Source organism: Bactrocera dorsalis, chromosome 2 (genome assembly GCF_023373825.1).
Source record: "Bactrocera dorsalis isolate Fly_Bdor chromosome 2, ASM2337382v1, whole genome shotgun sequence".
Classification (NCBI taxonomy): domain Eukaryota; kingdom Metazoa; phylum Arthropoda; class Insecta; order Diptera; family Tephritidae; genus Bactrocera; species Bactrocera dorsalis.
The window spans coordinates 6,309,254-6,330,174 of record NC_064304.1 but is presented as its reverse complement, the minus strand read 5'-3'; the positions used below and the strand labels follow the sequence as shown (position 1 = coordinate 6,330,174).

At 36.2% G+C, this 20,921-nt stretch overlaps 1 protein-coding gene across 8 annotated transcripts in view; it reads right to left on the bottom strand.

The window, feature by feature from the left end:
* Positions 1 to 20,921, bottom strand: part of LOC105227019 (polypyrimidine tract-binding protein 1) — a 498,255-nt gene that overhangs the window by 199,714 nt on the left and 277,620 nt on the right. The gene's annotated exons all lie outside the window — the stretch shown is intronic.

Below are 20,921 nucleotides of genomic sequence, written 5' to 3'. Positions count from 1 at the left end.
AGAGGACGGCAAAACGACAAAGAAACCTCAAAAAATAAACATTTTTCAATTATGGCGGAATCGTGTACGCCTACAGCAGGACAAGCAGGAATTCGACAAATATTTTTGTTATTGAAATATGACAAAAAAAAAAAAAAATATTATAAAAATTATGAAAAATGTGAAAATACCAAAAACTGAAAGGAATACCAAAACATGTGAAGAAAATTGCTATTAAACTAACTACGTTTTAATTTAGCACAGAATTTTGCACTCTCACTTGCTTTTTATTTCAATAAACAAAATATTTTGAAGGAAAAAATAAATATTTCACAACTATTGCAAAACAAATACACACACAAGTATGCCACAAAAACTAATTGACCGTTATTTGTGTGCACTAAAAATAGCACTGCGCTATTGGCTTTGAGCGCAGACACAAGTGCATTTTAACAAGCTGGCAATGTGTTTGGGCTCTTGAAAGTATGCAACACATTCGCGAGCGTGCTCCACTAATTAAACTTTGATCTGCAAATGCGTGCACACACACACACGCATACATAAAAACTCGCACTCTAAAATATACAGCCGCGCATATTTCAATAGCACGCCGTTTTGCGTTGTTGCTATGCGCTTGTTGTTGTTGGTTTTGTAAATTTCAACTAATTGAACGCTTTGGCGATTTATGCGTTAATAAAATTTCATAATTTAATTAAATGATGGTATGAAATTTTTTGAAATTTGGAGAATGTGTGAAATTGCAACGGGAAATTTCGAATTAAAATTTTGTATAAAATACAAAAATACATTTTAAACGATTTGTTTGCATAAAAATAATGAATATTTACTTAATACACAAAGCATAAATCAATTGTTTGGAAAGCGTTGGAAATGCGCTTGAGTTATGAAATTTTTGCAAATAATTTTGAAACAAATTCTGTAATAATTCATAAAAAAAGTTCTTAATTTTGAAAAAAATTAAAAAAAAAATTTTATTTTGAAAAAAAAAAAATAATATTTTTGAAACAAATTCTGTAATAATTCATAAAAAAAAATTTTAATTTTGAAAAAAATTTATAAAAATATTTTTTTTTTTTAATTTTGAAAAAAAAAATTTAATATTTTTGATGTAATAATTCATAAAAAAAATTTTTAATTTTGAAAAAAATTTTATAAAAATATTTTTTTTTTATATTATTTTTAAAAATATATATTTTTTTAAATTATTTTTAAAAATATTTATTACTTATATCATTTAGAAGCTTACACAATTTTAATCTAAAAAATTATTATTTTTCATTTCAAAATGTATCAATTTTTTCTTTCTTAATATTGCAAATTTTTTTATTTTATTTTTAAGGTATTCAGCTTGAAATCAAAGTAACAACAAGAAGGGAGCGTATGCTTTGTTAGAGCATTAAATGAAGTATATTCCATGCATGTATCGTATTTTTTGCCATTTCTCCTAGTGCTGCATGCACAGAATAATTCGAAACACATTTTTATGCAGAAAATATCTCCCTCCCCACCACTGAGATTTAACTATTTTGCATACCAATTAGTAAACGGAAAGTGATATCTACGCTCCGTCATTAAAGCAATCAGAATATATTTCTCTAGAAACGTATTAACGAACAGCAAAAAGAGAAAAGTGCGCAAACGCCCCAAAGTATGCAAAAACAAACTTATAATATTTGTATGCGTGGAATATTAAAATAGCCGGAGAAGAGGGGATTACAGAAACCAATAAGGGGGAGGATTCTAAGCTTTGCTATTAAGGAGATATTTTCTAATGAAACGACAACTGTTGCAAGCGCAAAGTTCAGCAGATTCCACGTATTCTTGGTATTAGAGCGACTTTTCAAAATGTGTGAGTGTGCCTTTCAGCAGAATTCCATTATTTCTAGCGAAAATAGCGAAACAAATGCGCTACGACCTGAACAAATGCGGCACAGCGCACGCAAAGCAAATGCTTTTAAGTAAATTTGTAAGCCATTTTGAACGCAACAGCGTACAAAGAGAGAAGAAATCACGGCAACAAGTCAAATAAGAAATCGCATAATTGTAATTCAATTGAATTGGCGGTTTTTTTGGTTGAAAGTCAAGCAGTGAATGGTTTTCAATTTAATAAAGAGGATGCAGTGATGGTGTTGGGTTTCAGTTACTTTGAATTTTGCGGTTCTTTCACAGGCTATTTTCCTAATTAGATAAGGAGAATAGAAGTGATTCGTAAGGAATTGTAACAAGTTGATGCTTCATTTGGTGGAAAATCAACGCAAATATTTTTGACCACAAAAAAATAATTTTTAACGTATTTAGTCTTTTTCCATTGTTAATATGCCGATAAAATAATTAGGCGCCCAACTCTAAACATAATGTCGCTGGAAAGAATGCGTGAAGAATAAATTTTTTCCCCTCAAACCCAAGAAAATTATCTAACGACTACCGGTCAGCGAAAAAAGCAGATTTTGATAACCAATCAAAATCAAAAATAGACTAACCATGGACTGCTGGTCACATTGGCATCTTCAGCAGAATAGCAGCGGCAGTGAGCAAAAATGAGAAGAAACCCTTAAAGTTAAAAATCTGTGCTAACAGTAAGTACAGTAGAGCTATGCGTTATTATCGATGCCATTCACACACACATACACTTGTGCTCATACATATCCATATATGGCTTACTGTATTGGGGACAAAACTAGAAGAAAGCGCTGTAAATATTAACTTTCTCTCTTTCCATAAAGACACATATACACATATGCAGCTGAAAACAAGGAAAATGGCAAACAATTAGATGGCTAGATAATAAATAAGCCTATGCAGAAACGCGCACACATGCAGCGCATATGTGTTGGCAAGGAAACGGATATCTGCTGATAAAAAGAAAAGCTGCGACATGAATGCCGAGCAACGCGCTGCCAGGCTCAATTAGCGCGCGCCAAGGATGTGACAGCCGCTTTTGTGGTTTGGCTTCCGTTGACAAGATTGAGGCAAAAAATGCGCAGTAACAAAGGGTCTATTGTGTTTGCTTGCACCGTTAAGTTATTAAAATCGGCTGATAAGGATATTCAAGCAGCTGACAGCCGCCTCCCACACACAATCAATAGTTAAAGAGTATGTGTGGGTACGTGTGTGTGTTGGCATATGAAATGAGGGTACCAGTTATGCAATTTTAAGCTATTTATAATATTTTAGCAATTTAACGTCAGCTAAGGAGGTTTGTTTAGCCGCAATGGCAGGAATTTGCATAAGCGTGTGATGCCGGTTGCTCGTTTAAATTTACTAATTGCACAGAAGTATTGAAGAGGCAGCAAATAACATAGCGCAAAGCAGACTTCTTGTGAATATCCATTACCAATGCGCTTAATTTTTGCTTACATGCTCATATGTTAAGCGTAATTACTACTTTCTATTAGCAAAATGCACAGTCAAAGCTCTGCGCTCTTTTGTTCAAATAGACAGTCATGCAGACGCTTTCAATTGATTATGGAAACTCTATTTGGTTCTTACAACTTTGCAGTTTGATAAATTCAATCAGCAATGCATGAAGGACAAGCACCTGGCATTATTTGCACTAGTGGCCGCACAAAGCTTTGAGCATGCTCTTCAGCTCAGCAAACACTCATCAATGCTGCGCAGCATTACGGCACAAATACGCACACACATACACAAACAAACATGCGCATATGTATTAATACCTGAATAGCAGTTATATAGCAATTGAAGAATAGCGCATACATTGCCACACACACATACATTCAGACAGCCAGCCACACGGCTGCAGCCAACTTACTTCGCATAAATTTCAATTTATACACTTGTGCTTAGCTGCCATTAAGAGATATTGAATAATAATAAACACCCGGCCGCAATTACTCACACACAAACATGCATATGTCTACCTGCTTGCTTTGGCATTGCTGCACAAGTGTGTCGGCGCGCAGCGTACGCCAGGTCGTATGAGTGATCAATGAAATTATTCCAAAGTGCAATAGTGCAATTAGTGTGGAATATTAATAAATTGATTTATGTGCTTGTTTGCGCCAACAACTACAAACAGCGCGTGCGAATGGGAGCGATAGTGCGAGCGCTCGAGCAATGAAGGCTGCTGCCACAAACCACAAGGTGCGCGCGTAATCATATGGGATTTGAATGGGTTTAGAGACGTTGCGGACTAAAGTTGTTGCAACAAATGCAAATTATTAAAATTTGAAGCACTTCAATAATATTGCACGAGCATAGGTAAATTTACTATGCTCTCGTCTTTTGTTGGGCAAATATAAAGGGAAACAATGAGCATAATCAAAGCGATTTACAATTAGGATAATTGAGATGAAGTATTGGAAATTAAATTGAATAATATGAAATAGAGAAAAATTATATATTTAAAAAAAAAATAATTTCGTAAAATTGTAAAATTTAATAAAAAAAAATTAAATTAAATAAATTAAATTAATTAAATTAAATTAAATTAAATAAATTAAATTATTTTTTTTTTATTATCAGAAAATGCGTTTTTATTTAAATGTTTTTTTTTTTTTAAATTAAATAAATATAAATTAAAATTATTAAAACCAAATATTATGAAAAATACAAATTATTTAAAAAAATATTTGAAATTAATATTTATTTAGTATTTTAATAAAAAAAAACATTTTCATGCTGAAAAAAAATTAAAATTATCATATTAAAAAAAAAAAATAAAATTAAAATAAAACAATTTTTTATTCAACAAATAATTAATTTACATGAAAACTTTACATGGTAAACATAAAGAAAAATCAAAAAGTATTAAAAAACACTTATTACAGCGAAAAACTATAAATTTAATTAATATTTATAATTAAAATTATTAAATTATAAATTATTTTGCCAAAAAAAATTAATGCACTAATTTGTTTTATTGTTTTATCAAAAACAAAATTTGAAAACAAATTTTCTTGTAAATATTTTCAACGTTATTAAAAAAATTTAAAAGAAATAATAATAACTTCGGCATAAAAAATAAAAAAAAATTAATTTTTTATAGTAAAAACTAAAAAAAAAAATAATAAAAACCGAAAAAATATAAAAAAAAAAAATATTATTGAATGAAAAAAAAATTAAAAACAATAATAAACTTTAATATGTAATAATAAAAAAAAATTAAAAAAACAATAATAAACTGAAAAAAAAAACAAAATTTTAAATAAATTGAAAAAAAATAATAAAATATATTTCTAATAATTTTTTTTTAATCAATAACATTTTTATTTTCCAGTTTATTATTATTTATTTTTATATTTTATAATTATTATTTTTTTATAATTTTAATAAACAATAAAGATAAAAAACAATAATAAACTGAAAAAAAAATAAAAAAAATAAATATAAATAAAAAAAAAATAAAAATAAATATTTTTTTTTTGTTTAATAACATTTGTATTTCTCCCAGTTGTTATTTATTTTTTATATTTTATGATTATTATATTTTTTTATAATTTTAATAAACATGAAAATTTCAAAATTAGTTTTTTTTTTGTTGAAATAATTTTTATAAATTCTCTATATTATATTAAAATATTTGAAATTTTTTAGTATAATTATAATGTGCTTAGTTTTTTATGATTATATTAAATGTTTTATTTTGTTAATTATTATTTTTTAATGTATTTGTTTTAATATTATATTATTATTGCTTTTTAATATTTTTTAAATATATTTTTTATATTGAAATGATTTTTTAAAATAATTTTAAAATTTTGATGTTTCGTCATATAAATATTACTTCTTTACGCAAGATCTTTAAAAATTACACATATACATATAAGAAAGTGCTCAGCTGTGCCACAAAATCACCACAGACTTATTCGATTCTATTAAAAATTGTCAGCCCTTATCCCTAGTTTTGCGAGTGCTTATCAATTCACTTGAAGTTTACGATTTCAATAAAAATTTGCACAAGTAAACACACAAATCTCTGATTCAATTTGCATCCATATAAGCTATTATAGCTACTTCATGCGTTCAATAAAGCTGCTCACTTCTCCAGCGCTACAGCACAAATCCCGATTCATCCACAAAGCTATTCATCAACAAACCCACACTTGCACACCCCCACACACACACACACGCACTAAGTATGAGCATAGTAATTTCCACTGCTGCCTTAGATTGCATCTGCTTAAGGCAATTTCGGCATGTCGGCTGCTTCCGGCCGTCCTCCGCTACGCATATTCTACATATGTACATATGTACATTACAGCCACAATATCCTACGACCAAACAAACACTTGGCAGCACACAGACACACTCAAGGGCAGGCATATCCTGCGTGTTTGCATGCGGTTGCGTTTGCTAGTTGGTTGCTTAGTGTATGTTTCCTGCTCAAATTCATCATATTTAGCTCGGATTAATAATTCTGCCAATACAAATGATTACATGCGCCCACATACACTCATACACATCCACACAATTACCCATTGAGATAGTACAGGCATTCAATCTGCACATCCGAGACGGCGGTAAAATATAATTCCGAATCGTACATCAAACCGAATCGTAACCGAAATCGAAATGCAAATGATGAATGCCTGCCTCAAGCGACGCTGCGAATTCGAACAAATTTCCACATTGAATGGCTTCGGTGCCACGTCACACCGGCAGAGGAAGATTGATTCGTCCTTTCGCAAATCGCTTTGTTGCTATTGTGCTGTGCTACTGGCGGCCGTGTGGTGACAGTGGCAGTAAGAAAACATTTGCCTTCACACATACGCACACACACATATACGCTAAGTATGTATGTATGTATGAGTGAATGAGTGTGCGTGGGAGCTAAGTGGAAAATCACATCAATATGCAACATTCCAGAGATGCTTATCTTATGAAGTGAATGGCGCCAAGGCGAAGGCAGCCGAGCAGCACGTCGGCACCGCTCCTCCGGCCATGTAATGTTGTCCAGCAAATTTCGACAGTCTTTTGCCTCCGCAAGCAGCACATGCCGTTTCGGACCGTTACACTCGCCTATATGTTGGTATGCTAGTGCCTTGGTGCTCTGCTGTATGTATGTGTGTGTGTGTGTTTGTTGACGCCTCACACTCGCGCTGCAGCAATTTTCCCAACAATTTTACACACTTGACCATTAGCAATGAAATGTTGCGTGAATGAAGTGAGAGCGCTGCGCCCGCCCCCGACCGCAATACTCCTACCGCAGTTAATGGGCGAGGCAGTGAGGCGCGCTGGCGTAAATTCGGTGTGTGATGCTGTAAGAAAGCGTTCATATAAGTATTTTTTGCATGTGTGTGTTGGTGGGTGTGTGCTTTTAGGGGCTCCTACTTGCTTCTGTGTGTGCGGTAACGCTTGGGAAAAGGTGAAGTGAACTGTAAAATTCGTATGAATAATTTAACGATAAATAACGGGAGGCAAGTGGCTAAAGGAGTTTAGTCGGCAGCACAAACACACACTCACACACTCACATATGCATACAAACAAGTTTTCATTCGCTGAGTGAAAGATCAACGGCAACGGTGCGGATGTACAAATTTGCCGACAAATCAACTGACAGCGAAGAAGTAGAAAATATGGCAAAGCACAGGTCTGAAAAACTGCATAAACACACACATATGCAGGCGTAGTACCTGCAGCTGCCATTGGAATTTATATGTATGTGTGTATGAGTCGCGGGCGGACATGTGGCAATAAATTGATGGCAGTATATTAGCAATATGCATGGGCCAGCGGGGCATTTGCTGGCATGTGTGTGTGTGTGTGAAAGGTCGCAAAAACTTTCAGCAAAAGGCAACAACTTATGTGCGCTTTGAAGGTAAAAAGTTCGGACAGGACACGCTTGAGATATATGAGTCGGTTATTGTGAGGTAGCTTGGGCACTCATATATTTGCTGTTGTTGCTGCTGCTCATTGTTGTTGTTGTTGTAATTCCTTCACATTTTTACATGTAAATTGAAGTTGTCAGCGGACAGTGATAAAAATAGCAGAAGAAGATGAACGGCTGGCAACCTAGAGGGAGAGAGTGAGGAAGAGGACAGGCAGTTGAAGGCGAGGGAATGTAAGTGAACGCGAGGCAGAAAAAGTGAAAACGAATGAAGCTGGCAAAACGGTGACAAATCGATGGACAACAATTAAATGTGAAATGGGATACTCAATTGGCTGGAAGTGAAATGGGTATAATGTGGCAGGTCGGAGCACACAGCATTGTAGGGGTAGTGGTTAGACAGGTGGTCAAAGATAAGAGACTAGGTTATGTATTTTTAATGACGCTAGTTAAACACTTGCGCTTATAAGATATTAAAAAGTTGCTGAGACTGTGAAAAAAAACATTTGTTTGACAATTCAAATTCGAATAAAAGCTCGAAATTCAGCAAAAAAAAAAAAAATTTTTATAATTTTTTTTTTGAATAAAATTAAGAATAATGCGACTTGAAACAATATTTATTATTGTTGTTGGAAAAAACACTGAGAAAAATACAGCTTTGAACCAAATTTTTGGAATATAGGATAGTCGAAAAAGTCTTTTCGTATTTTGTCAATAGATGTCGTTGCAGTCTTATACATATCTTCAGTGCTACCAATCACATTGCGTCACACCATATAGTATTGGAAAGGTGAGCTTCAATTAACGAAAAAAAATAAATTAATTAATTAAAAATAAGTTGAAGTTTGATATGAAATACAAAAAGACTCTTTCGACTACCCAATATATAGTGAAAATGTCTTTCAGAAGGTCCACTTTGATTACTTTTATTAATTTTTCGGTGTTTTTTATTACCGTTATTTTTATTTATAGAATATGAAGTTTAAAACGATCAACTGTGATTCTTAAGTACCTTACTCTAAGGAAAGTGGTCGAGCTAGTAATTCTCACCATATATAACCAGATATTACCAGCACTCTCATTACTAAGGTAACTTCTCAGCAAGCGATCTACGAAGTTTTCCCTCCTTCGTGCACAAAATTGCGCAAAAATTTAACTTCCAAAACAAAGCAAGAACCAAACACAAAACCAGTGCTATAAAATATTCTTGAACGCTCGGCAACAAATCTGTCTTCGGACACCTTCAATTTGTCATGCCGTCGCACAATTAAATGTTAGACAGCAAATGTCAAACAGCAGAGCAAACAATGACGCAACAAAAACTACAACAAACACAGCTGCATACATTAAGCCGTGGCAAAGACAACGGCAGACCACAAATCCATGATGACTTGACAGGGCGCAGACCAGGCAAGCAACTTTAATGCAATGGCCACAAAACACCAGCCAACTGAGCGGCGACTCGACTCTACACCCAGTCCCGCTATAGTTGGAAGTATTTGTTGCTGCAGTGAAAATGAATGCCACACTTTCCAAAAAGTCAAAAAGCGACGTAGTAAAAAAGCAGCAAGCAGTAGCTGTAACAAGAAGTTTAATGTGGCAAGCACCGACTCGGAGTCGGAATAAAGAAATCAAAACATTTGAATGCGAGCAGTGGCGCAGGCAGCAGCAGCAAGCGGAGATAAACAACAATAACTAGATATATATGTAGTTATGTGTAGACATAAAGCCAGAAGCAGGATGCGTTCAGGAGCTGTGGAAATTTGCAAGAATCAGCTGCGGCAACGCAACAACAACAACAAAAGCTATAACAAAGACAATAAAAATGGTTAGGAAGAATTGAGGCATCAGCTAGCAGCAGCTGAGTGAGTGCTATGCACAAAATGATGAAGCCAAATACACACAGTGTATATGCATGAGGGTGGTTCTTAAAGCGGCGCATGAGGAATATTCATAATTTTTTCCTTTTTGAATATATGCTAGTCCTAGAGCTTGTGAACGCGACAATCTGTTCAAAAATTTCGGTTTCAATGTTTCAGGACCACCCTAACATTTATTGTTTTTTCTTCAATTTATAATTTAATTTATACTCTTAGAGCTTATGAACGCGATAATCTATTCAAAATTTTCGTTTTCAATTTTTTAGAACCACCCTAGCATGTTTGTACGCCCCTGTGCACTCCAATCTATCAGTCAGCAGGAACCGCGAAAAATGCTAACAATGAAGCGCATTGCTGACAAATATAACTCTCTTAAAGTAAGCATAAGAAATTGCGCCACCGACAATGGTAAGTAAAACTAAGTCTTCGAGGCAAAAAAAGAACTGAAGACGGGAAGAAATAAAAATATTTGCCTGCAATATTGCACCATTTGAGTGAACAATCAAACGAACGCACACATACACACCCGCAGAGGCAGGCGAGCAAATACAGACAGTGGCGCAGACGGCGTTGGCAGTCAGAAGATAGCAAACACTTTTTCTTCGGGAGACGCTTGCGAGAAAATGCAGGAAATGCCAGAATTGCACAACTCATCAGAAAATTGCGCGCGCTGCGACATGCAAATACACAGAACGAAGTGTCATTGCTCAACACATGCACACGCACAAAGAGTAAGGTGACAATGGAAACAAAAAATACAACAACAACAGCGAACAGCAGAGGCGACACAGGGTTATATGCAAAAATGATGAAACGGACAAATGATTGTCGAAGACAGACAATCGGCCAAGACACTGTCTTCAACACTCACACGCACATATTGAAAGAGGCACATACACACGGCCGCAGTATCTTCACATGAGCAAACAGCGGTAATGGCACAAAGCCGGTTGAATTGTCTATATCCGTGACGGCAGTTGGGCGGAAATTTGAGTACAACTTGAAGCAAGAATATGTGCGGCTGCTGCTGAGGCAAGTAAAAACGAATTTAAACACTTTTAAAGCGAGCAACTTTTATAACTTTAAGCAACAATAAAAATATGTTGCTGCCTTCGCTTAAAGAAGACCACAAAATACACTTTCTATAATATTTATAAGGAGTGCAGCATGTCGCGCATGCGCATACCGTTAGCTGCGACTTTTTTCCGCTTCACCGCAGTACAATTGCCCTAATCGCGTGTCAACAACACAAAACGAAATATTCTTTTGCTCGGCAAACTGTCAAACTGACTTCCAGTTCAGCAGCATTTATAGCGGTAAAGGTGCACATGCTGCAATGTGGTAGGCAGCAGGTGGCGCGTAACAATTTTTCACATCAGCACTTTTATGATGCCACGCGCGCACGCATTTTATGCCAATTCGTAAACTATTGGAACACAGAGTTAATGGCTTTAACGGCTTTATGTCTTGCGAAAATGCAATTGGAAGGCGAAAACACACAACTGCTGCGCGGATGGCATGTTGCAAGTAAGTTTACAGGTAAGGATGAGATGTGGCAATTTTTAAATTGCTTTATTTTAGAAGCAGCAAAGAAACTATGGTTTTTTTCGATCAAAATTACAGACACTGGCGTAAAATATCTGAATTCAGTACAGTTTATGCTATTTTGTTAAAAAATAGTATAGCCTAAAGCACCCCGCACGCTACCAAAGCCATACAATTAAGAAATTGAAATATGCGCCTTAAAGCATACGAATACGAAGCAACGAATTTTGGTTTATTATACGTTTAAGCCGCATTTCTCGGAATCATTAAGCAGTTTTGTGCTTAGAAAAGTTGATAGTGTTCGTTTAATAATAGAAAAGCGTAAGTCAAAAACTCTCAATTTAGGTAGATATACAAAAACCACCGCCTAAGCGTATAAAACCAGCATATATTTTTTTCAATCAAAATTACTGGAACTGACATAAAATAAGCTCAATTTGGCCATCTTCTCTCATTTTAAAACCTTCTGCATACATTTAAAAAAAAAATGCGCCTCAAAGTATGCAACGAATTTTTTTCCATCAAAATTACTGGAAATGACATAAAATGAGCTCAATTTGGCAATATTCTCTCATTGTAATAAAAAGCTTAAAACCTTCTGCATGCACTTTGTGGTAAAAAAAACAATTGCGCCTCAAAGTATGCAACGAATTTTGGCTTATTATGCAACTTACATGCATTTCGCGGTATCAGCTAAGCATTTTTGTGTTGATAGCGTTGCTTTACTAATAGAGGAGCGTAAATCAAAACTCTCAATTTAAGCTAGATATACAAAGGCAGCCCTAAACAGTTACATAACGGTATTTTTAAAGACATATTACTTGTTCGTATCATGTATCTGACATCTAAAAAAAGTTTATAAAAATTGTCATAAATTATTAAGACCAAAAGTGATGTGCCCCAACAGACAACAAAAATCTATATTATACTACAAAAACAATTTCTTAAAAATCTCTCAAAATTTATTTGCTTTCTACACCGACTTTCAATTACACTATTTCTTAATCAATTCCCAAAGTTTCAATCAGAAGTCAACGGTGAGTGCAGGTAATCATAATTCATCATGCATCCACAAACTCAACGGCAGAGCCAATGCACTTTACCCCGCCCACGTCTCGGCGCTGCAGAGAGCTCATTACTATGCATTTGTGCAAACAAACGCGTTTCTTCGACTCAACAACTCGACGCAACAACTTGACGCATATGCAATAACCTGTGCGATCTGAGCATGCACACACACACACACACGCGCGCGCCGCGCTCAACACGCCAAAAATACATAAAACGGAAGCGAGTGATTTATTGAAACATGCAAAACTCATATGGCCCACATTTGGCAGCTTAAGCTCGCAGCAATTTTAATTTATGCATACGCTTACCATGAAGGTAAGAAGAAGAAGCAGCAGGAGCGCGCCACTGGTGGCAGCACAGCTGTTTAAAGTGCGATATACGTGTATGCTTATGCTCATCACTGTTTCCTCTTATTTATATTGGCGCGGGCATATGTGTGTTGCTGTGTGCCGGCGCTCGCTGTCGCTGCCTGCTGCGCTTGCCGTAAAAGTTTTCGACAAGTTCCTTTCTACAAATTAATTTTGCACTAAACTTGTGCTGTAGAAAAACATACTTACCACACACACTCAAACCGGCGCACAACATGGCGGCACACAGACACGCCAGCAATGAAAATGCATATGTATTGCTCTATTTTTCAAATTCCATGTTGTGCCGTATATCCTTTAACGCCGCAATACCGTTGTACCGTTATAACGTTACAGCCGTGCGCTCATGTCGAACTTTTGTTAATGAAATCAGCTGCGTGCTCAGATTTCACAGGCACACATTTGAGCGCTGGCACACACACACCCGCTAGACGTGGATCAACTCGCTTGCAGAGTTTTAGGCTGTGTGTGTGACTGCTGTCTGGTAAATGCAAACACTGCAGAGTGCAACGAAAAAAGGTGTAAGTGCGCAGTGATGTATGCAGATGGTAAATATCAGCAACTCAGTGTGAGCGAGCGTGACGGCGAGGGAGCGGGGCGACCTTACTAATGCACAGCAAAGCAGGTGCCGCCGTTGAACTGCGAAGACAAGCCAAATGCAGCCGTTAGTTTCAACTGCCGACGACCCGTCTGATGCACTGTCACATGTGTCGGTGCGTTGTCAGGTTACTTGCTTGCCTGCTGCTTGAGTTGGTGCGACATGGCGTATACGTAACCTTCAATAACCGGCTGCACTCAGCATGACTGCTTAACTTTGATGAGGTTTTAGGTATTTTCATTTATTTAACACACATGCACTCACAACACCAACACACACACATAAGCACATATATACACGTACGCACACATATAAGTGTGAGGTGAGTTGGTGTTAGTGCAATATAAGTCTGCCTAACAGCACTGAAACTCACTTTATTTGCACAAGTTTCATAATTAGTATCGTTTTCAGTGCCGACACCAACAATAACAACAACTACAGCAACTCCGTAAATGAGTGTACGAAACGTAGCTGGGGCTAAGACGACAAGACGCCATTGCCTGTTATGCAACACAAGCGATATGAATGAGTGACAGTTGCAGAAGCAAGCGCCGGCCGGGCTCCTGGTGCAGGCGTCGGAAATATTTGGCGAGACGGACATGCAGTAATTACGGCTGCCAATGAGGACAACGAACGCACAGACAAATATATATTAGCATATAAACACATACATATGTACGTACAGACCCGCATGCTTCGCTAGGCTCTGCCGGTCTACGAAAGACAATTCGACGCTAAGTTTGGCTGGCGTTTGGGGTCACAAATAATTATGACTGATAGGAAGCAGACGACAGCCGGTGTCATATTAACATGAAATTTTAAATTTATTGCCTATTCTGCATATAAAATTACCAGTCGACAATAGCACTTTTGTTATTGTAGTTGTTAGCGAAATTATAAGTATTGTTAATGGAAAATGAAACTAGCGTTTGCCTTATGTGTCTGTAATTTGTAATATTACACCGCTGACCACACAATGCCATAAAAGTAGCGGTATTTGATACTAATTAGCTGCGCAGTAATAAAAAACTAAACAACAACTATTTTGTGACAACACGAGTCCAATGAAATGTGCAACAGATTTTTTGCGACATGGCATTTGTATCCGCAGCGACCGCGTACATGACCGCGGATTTGTTTAGAAATAATTCAACACAAAACTGAAAAAACTTTTATTTTTATTTTGTTGAAACTTTTAGTTATTTGTGTGTTAACTTTCGATTTCATGTGAAAGCAAATGTTATGTTACGCTTACATATGCATTCATACCATTACAAGTTTATTTTTTTTTTCAATCATTAGGCAAATCAGTTCATGGTTAGTATTAAATCTGATCTACACGCAATTAAAATGCAATTTAGATGAGTTCTCATAACAGTAAGATCTAATATTTGATTAAAATTACAACCAGTTGCAGTCAATGTAAATTTACGGAATTTATGTGCTGTAATAATCAGCGATTTACTTTAAAAAAATTGGACTTCTAAACATGCAGCCAATCTTCAGGAAGACCGTTCCCACGACAGTCTCTAAGCAACCAGAATGGACCAGGATTTGTATATATCCAAGCACTGTCAACTCGGCACCATTCCTCGAAATTGCTTCAGAAATTCTTTTTTTGACGCTACAACAAAAACAAGACCTCTGAAAAAGCTGTTGTAACATCGAGGACGATTCTTAAAATAATTTTATGGCCAAAGTCAAAAAAATAATTATTATTACAATAAAAGAGTGCAAAGTAATGATCACAGGATATTTTAATAAAAATTTTGGCTTTTGAAAAAATACAGGTTTCCTAAGCGTTTTTTTGTGAAAATATTCATGCTAAGAAGGGCTTAAAAAATCTAAATTTTTAGGAGATATATTATTCCTTCGATCACCACTTGACAGATAAAATATATATCCAAGAAGCTCCTGTCCTTATAGTAGTTCCAGCCCAGCGGTTTCGGAAAAAATTTCCCCAGCGATTCTCAAACAGCTTATCGAGGAAACAGTTTTTAAAGTTTTGGGAGCCAATTTGAATTCTTGGATAAAAATACAAATAAACTCATACTACTATGAATATGTAATAGTAATACTTTGTTCATAATTTTAACATTCTGAATTTATTTTACAAAATATATGTCAACCTCAAGGTAATCCCCCTTGACCCAAATACGCTTGTGTCAATATTTTTTCCAATCCTCGAATCAGTTAAAACTAGTTTCGGAAAAAAATCGCAAAATACACACAAAATCTTACTATTTTCTGCCCACATCAATTTTATGGATCCAATTCTTATTTTCAGAGAGTTTTTTAAAAAATATCTACTTTTGATATATACACAAAAGCAAGCATAATTTTTATTTTATATAACTTCTTAAAAGCACGTGGATGTGGTCTTAAATATGCTCTACAGCATGTTAGCAATACAATATTTGAGAAGGAAATTTCTTCCAGGAGGTCAGCAAAAAGAAGTGGCTTATAAATATAAAAACTTTTATTTAAAATATTCTCTAGAGACTGTAAAGAAATAATTTAAGTTTCATAATATTTTTAAATGACATTAATATGTTTTAGAAAACAATTTTCAAACATTTTTCATTTTGTAAAATTTTAACTTGATAGTAAAAGCAAAAAAATTTCAAATAAACCCTTAACAGAGAAAAATAGCATATTTTCGCCAGCTCTGTAGAGCAACAAAATGTATCTAACAGTTCACCTGTTAATAACAGCATTTAATAATATTTGATTTTTATTAAATTTAATAAGATTATATTTCTATTAAATTGCTGATAAACAAAATTATAATTTTTTTGGCAACAAAAATAATTCTGGTTACAATAACCTTGGCTAAAATGCCAGAAATAGCATGAAATTCATCTACAGTATGTTAAAATGCATTTTACAGAACCACTGCTAATAAAAGTATTTTATACAATTTATTAAAACTCCTTTGCTTGTTGCTCCTTTTCAACAATTATCAACAACTGGTCCTAGGAAGCTTAATATAGCACCTACAGCATGTTAAAATTTGGTTTACAGATTGTCTGTTAATAACAGCATTGGCAATAAAGCGTACAGCCGCGTGTTGCTTTTAAGGAAATAATGCACAAAATTGATGAATCTTTTAGGTGCCTACCGTGTAATATGAAAAGCAGAGAATAATATGTAAAGAATAATGAAATAATAGTGACTTTTTATTGATGTGAGAATTATTTATAAAATGCTGTAATCAAGTAACTGTTACATTGCTGCTATTGTAATAGAGATATATGTATATGTATTTAAGTATAACCAAAATAGGGATACACTAACTATAAAAAAAGTTATTTTGTTGTTGTTATTCATAACATATGCATACCTATCAAAAGAACGTTCAAAAAAGCAACAAAGAAAATGTAAAATCTATAAATCAACCGAATAACAGAAACCAGCCAATATGAGGATTATATGATCAACAATCGACAACTTTAAAACTAAGATATGTTGTTTGTATGCAGCAACTATGTCAGTCACAAACACATCTCAGTGGTTGTAAAGCAATTTGTGATGTCAATCGCAAATAATACTTCATAGCTTACTATGCAGCTGCGCTTGACTGTGTGAGTATAAGGAGAAGGAAGCAAAAAAAAAAACGAAAAACAGAAGTTACATACCAATCCAATTATGCAACGTTCAAGAATCCATCATCAAACAACAAGTCGGATGAATAGCTTTAGCGCAAAGCCAATATTTACATACTTTTGATGCCGATAAATAAATAAATGAAAATATGTTATGGCAACTAGCAAAAGTACAAGCACTTGCCACACACCCACAAACACCTGCATATGTGTGTTTGTGCACGTGCTGTGGCAATTCGAAGAAGCAAATCATAAATATCTGTTGAAAGTGATGACAAAAACAGCAGCAAAAACAATACAGCTGGCAAATGGAAAACAAAATGCTTTCAGAATGAGCATCAAAGCCATAAAACAAATATCCCTAAGGTGATAATATCATATTTGTAACGTAGGAGGCGGCACAAAACCGAAAGCAAAAGAACATAAAAATAATACGAAATAGCACAAACAAACAACAACAGAACAGAACGGAAGCAAAGCAGATTGGAACAAAGTAGCAATGAATCGCAGCCAGCCAATTTCGGAGTTGGCAGGAGACGCAACACACACACACAAGCACGCGCATATATACGTATGTGGCATGTCTTCGCATGGCACAACAGAAAAGCCTAGAGGCAGCCACCTGCTTTCTCATACGCCGCTCCTGCGTCGAACGCTGACAGCCATGGCATCAACAATGCCACCAATAACGCTGGCACAAACTATGCATAAATGACGCAAATTGAAAAATATCTACATGCAACCGTAATGAAATATGTGCAAGCAAATATAGTACTGTGCCATGACAAAGACCGGTGCGAACACGCTCGTAGGAAGTGAATTCATTGCGAAGTGACAAGTTATGTGAAGCTTGAAATGCGCTAAGGGGCTTTACTAGCAGATATTTTGTCATAAAATTAAACCACAAAACACCAGCGGAGGCAACCGACATAGTGTGCGTCGATGTGCCAACTAGTTGTTGCCGGCGTGTAGGTGGCTGGCTAGGCCTTGCTGCTGCCAAATTTGCTTCTGACATGGTGTCAGGCATTGTTTCCCCCTTGGAGATGTGCAAATATAAATAAATAATAAAACCGCTGTTCTGACACAATTCACACACCAAGCTAATAATAACTCAGAAAGCAAGCAAGAATTGTGGCAACAAGGTGAGACATAGGTGGAGAATAAGTCGAGGCTGGCAGCGCTTGGCGAGGCGAAGGAAACAGAAAATTTTTTACGACTTTAAGTGCTCATAGCCGTATAAAATAAAAATTTAGCTTCGAAATACATAAAAAGGTAATAAAAACTATTAGAGAACGGTTTTTTTTTTACTATTACTAGGGCCGTGAGCTTTGCAAACTCTGCGAAAACTTTTATAAATTTTTCTATATCGCTAGAACGCTTCAAAATTTCCTGTACTGATATATTTTGTCATCCTCTTAATAGTTATTTAATTGTAAAACAAAAAGTTTAGCATACTTTTGGGCTGCCCACGGAAAATTTCCAGGAAGGTGTTTAGAGTATAGCAATGGTTTTCAAAGGTATTACAAATCGCTTACAATGATAAGTTTTGCTATAAAATCAATAGATACCAGATAGTAAAAAGCTAGTGTTGCATACTTTTAGGCTGTTCTTCGAAATTTTAGCTGGAAACGCATTTCCAATACCGCAGTGTGTTTGAAACTACGTACTTGTATTGATATACATATTTACAACGCCTAAATGCGTGAAATGAAAAAGTCAGTGTAGCATACTTATAGGCTGTTCTTCGAAATTTTAGCTCAAAAAGCAATTACAATACCGCAGGAGTTTCGGAACTAGGTAGCTGTGTATCTACAACTCCTAAAAGTATGTTTTAACAGGTGAGGGTTCAAATTAAGGCACCCTTTATAAAAAAAAATACAACAGATGATCGTTGGCAAACCCTTAAACTCTGTTCACTTTGCCTATAATAGCTCATATAAGCTTCGAAAAATTAGAAATTAAATAGCAAGTTAGTACGATACTAATAAATGTAAAAATGAGTTGCAGCAAAAAGTACAAATTTTCATTAATTTGTAATCGAAAAAGTTTTTTGTGTTAAAATATAATAGAAAAGAGAAAAATCCACTTATGCACGAATGGTTGTGTGTGTGTGAGTGCTTGAATTTCAATCACAGCGGAATAAATTACAAAGCACACTTTAAACGCCCAACAGTAGGCAACAGCTTTGCGCCTTCAAGCCACAGCCATTCTGGTAGCGGCGCTCATACTTTCCAACGCCGTATGCTAATGCTGCTGCGGCGCGCAACTTTGGACCTAAGGAATCTAATAAATTGCGTCACAGCAATTACAAAAACAAAATATGACAGACAGTTGGGCGCCACCACACCGGGGCACTGACCATGCCGCCTAGCGACAGCTAGCAAATTTTGCATTAAAACTTGGTAGATTGTCTTCGTTACGACGACGCCAACACAACATTAATTTAGTTATGCACATTTTGTTGTTGTTGTACAGTGTGCTCAAGTGCAAATGTTAAACTTTACGGCTAAGCGCCCCTAAAAAAATGGGGCAAAGAAACAAGCAGAAAAAGTTTGCTACGCACCACCATAGTCAAAACACGCGCACACACACACAGATATATATAGGCGCATAGGCAAACGAGGAAAATCGGCAGTTTTATTCATTTCTTATTTGGCCTTCAATCTAATTTGCTTGCGCTGAAAAGTGATTTTATTTTTAATTTCAATTTTTCGCCTTCTTCTATGCGTCAGAAGCGCGCCGGCGGCGTTGAAATTAAAATTCAACTTCCATGTCAAACGCATAATATGCGACGGGGTACGGAGTGGTGGCGTTTCTGCAACACACTCAAATATGCCCGAGAGCAACAACAACAACAGCGCGGAATCACCACACAATAGCGCGCATTGTGCTAGGCATTTCTATTAGACGCGCAGCCTTGGCGGCGTCCGAGTCAGGGGCGCGTTGTGTATGTGTGTGTGCGCACAGTGGCAGGGCAATATGTCAAACATGGCGCAGCTGTCAAAAAATCTATGCCATACAATTGAAAAACACACACACACATATATATACAGAGAAGTGTTGCGATGAGCCAGCACGTATCGCGGCGGAACTGCATACAAAGGGGATTGTGATTGCGCAGCAGCGACGACAGCATCAATATGACGCTTACGCGCTGCGAAACGCGCCACAGACAACAGCTGTGCGTATTCACTAGCTGCCAAAAAAAACAAAACTGAATTAAAAAGCACAGAAAGAAGATTTCGAAAAAAAACGTGAAACTCAAAGTCCGAAATAGCACGCTTGAAGGAGACATTTTTTGTCAAACACATTTGTCTCACCATGGCATGCCTTACGCAACGCCCGCCCCCCCAAACGCGAAATTGGCGCGCAGTGTGCTTCTAGCTTTTCTCTTTAAGTCTACGCGACTGGCATTCAAGCGCACAATATTCGAGTGTGATTAGATAAATCAACCCAAGGGACATGTCTCGCATTCGTTGAGCACAATTATTAGTGTTGCTGCTGCTGTTGTGCGCTGAGCGTTGCGAGTGTCTGCTGCCAAAGCATTCAAAGCTATCAAACCAATCGAAGGCAGCAACAGACACAACAACACACAGTAGAAGTATTTTTTGAGGAAGTAAAAATGAGCGCGCGTGCTGCCTGTCAGCCAAAGGCTGGGCGCGGAGGATAAGCGGCAGGATGAGCCAAGCGCGCGGAAGCCAAAGCAGTTGCACAGCAATCAAACATTTACTCCAACGTGCCGCATCAAAACTTCATACATATATTTCATACACATATATAATTACACGTATATACAGTTGTGATGCAATGAAAAGCCATGAAAATGTCTGAAACGGTCCGAGCAAGCATGATTGATGGCGTGCGGGTGGGCGGCGCGACGCCAGTGTAAGCAAACATTCAAATGTCCATAATCGGTATGTCATGAGGCGACGGAGGACAAGCATGTAATAGACAGTTTATTCACATTATTGACACACACACACACAGGCACACAAACAGCAATCGCCTTCGCGCAACAAGTCAAGAAAGTGCGCGAGCAAGCGTGTAGCAGCTGCAGTGGCATTG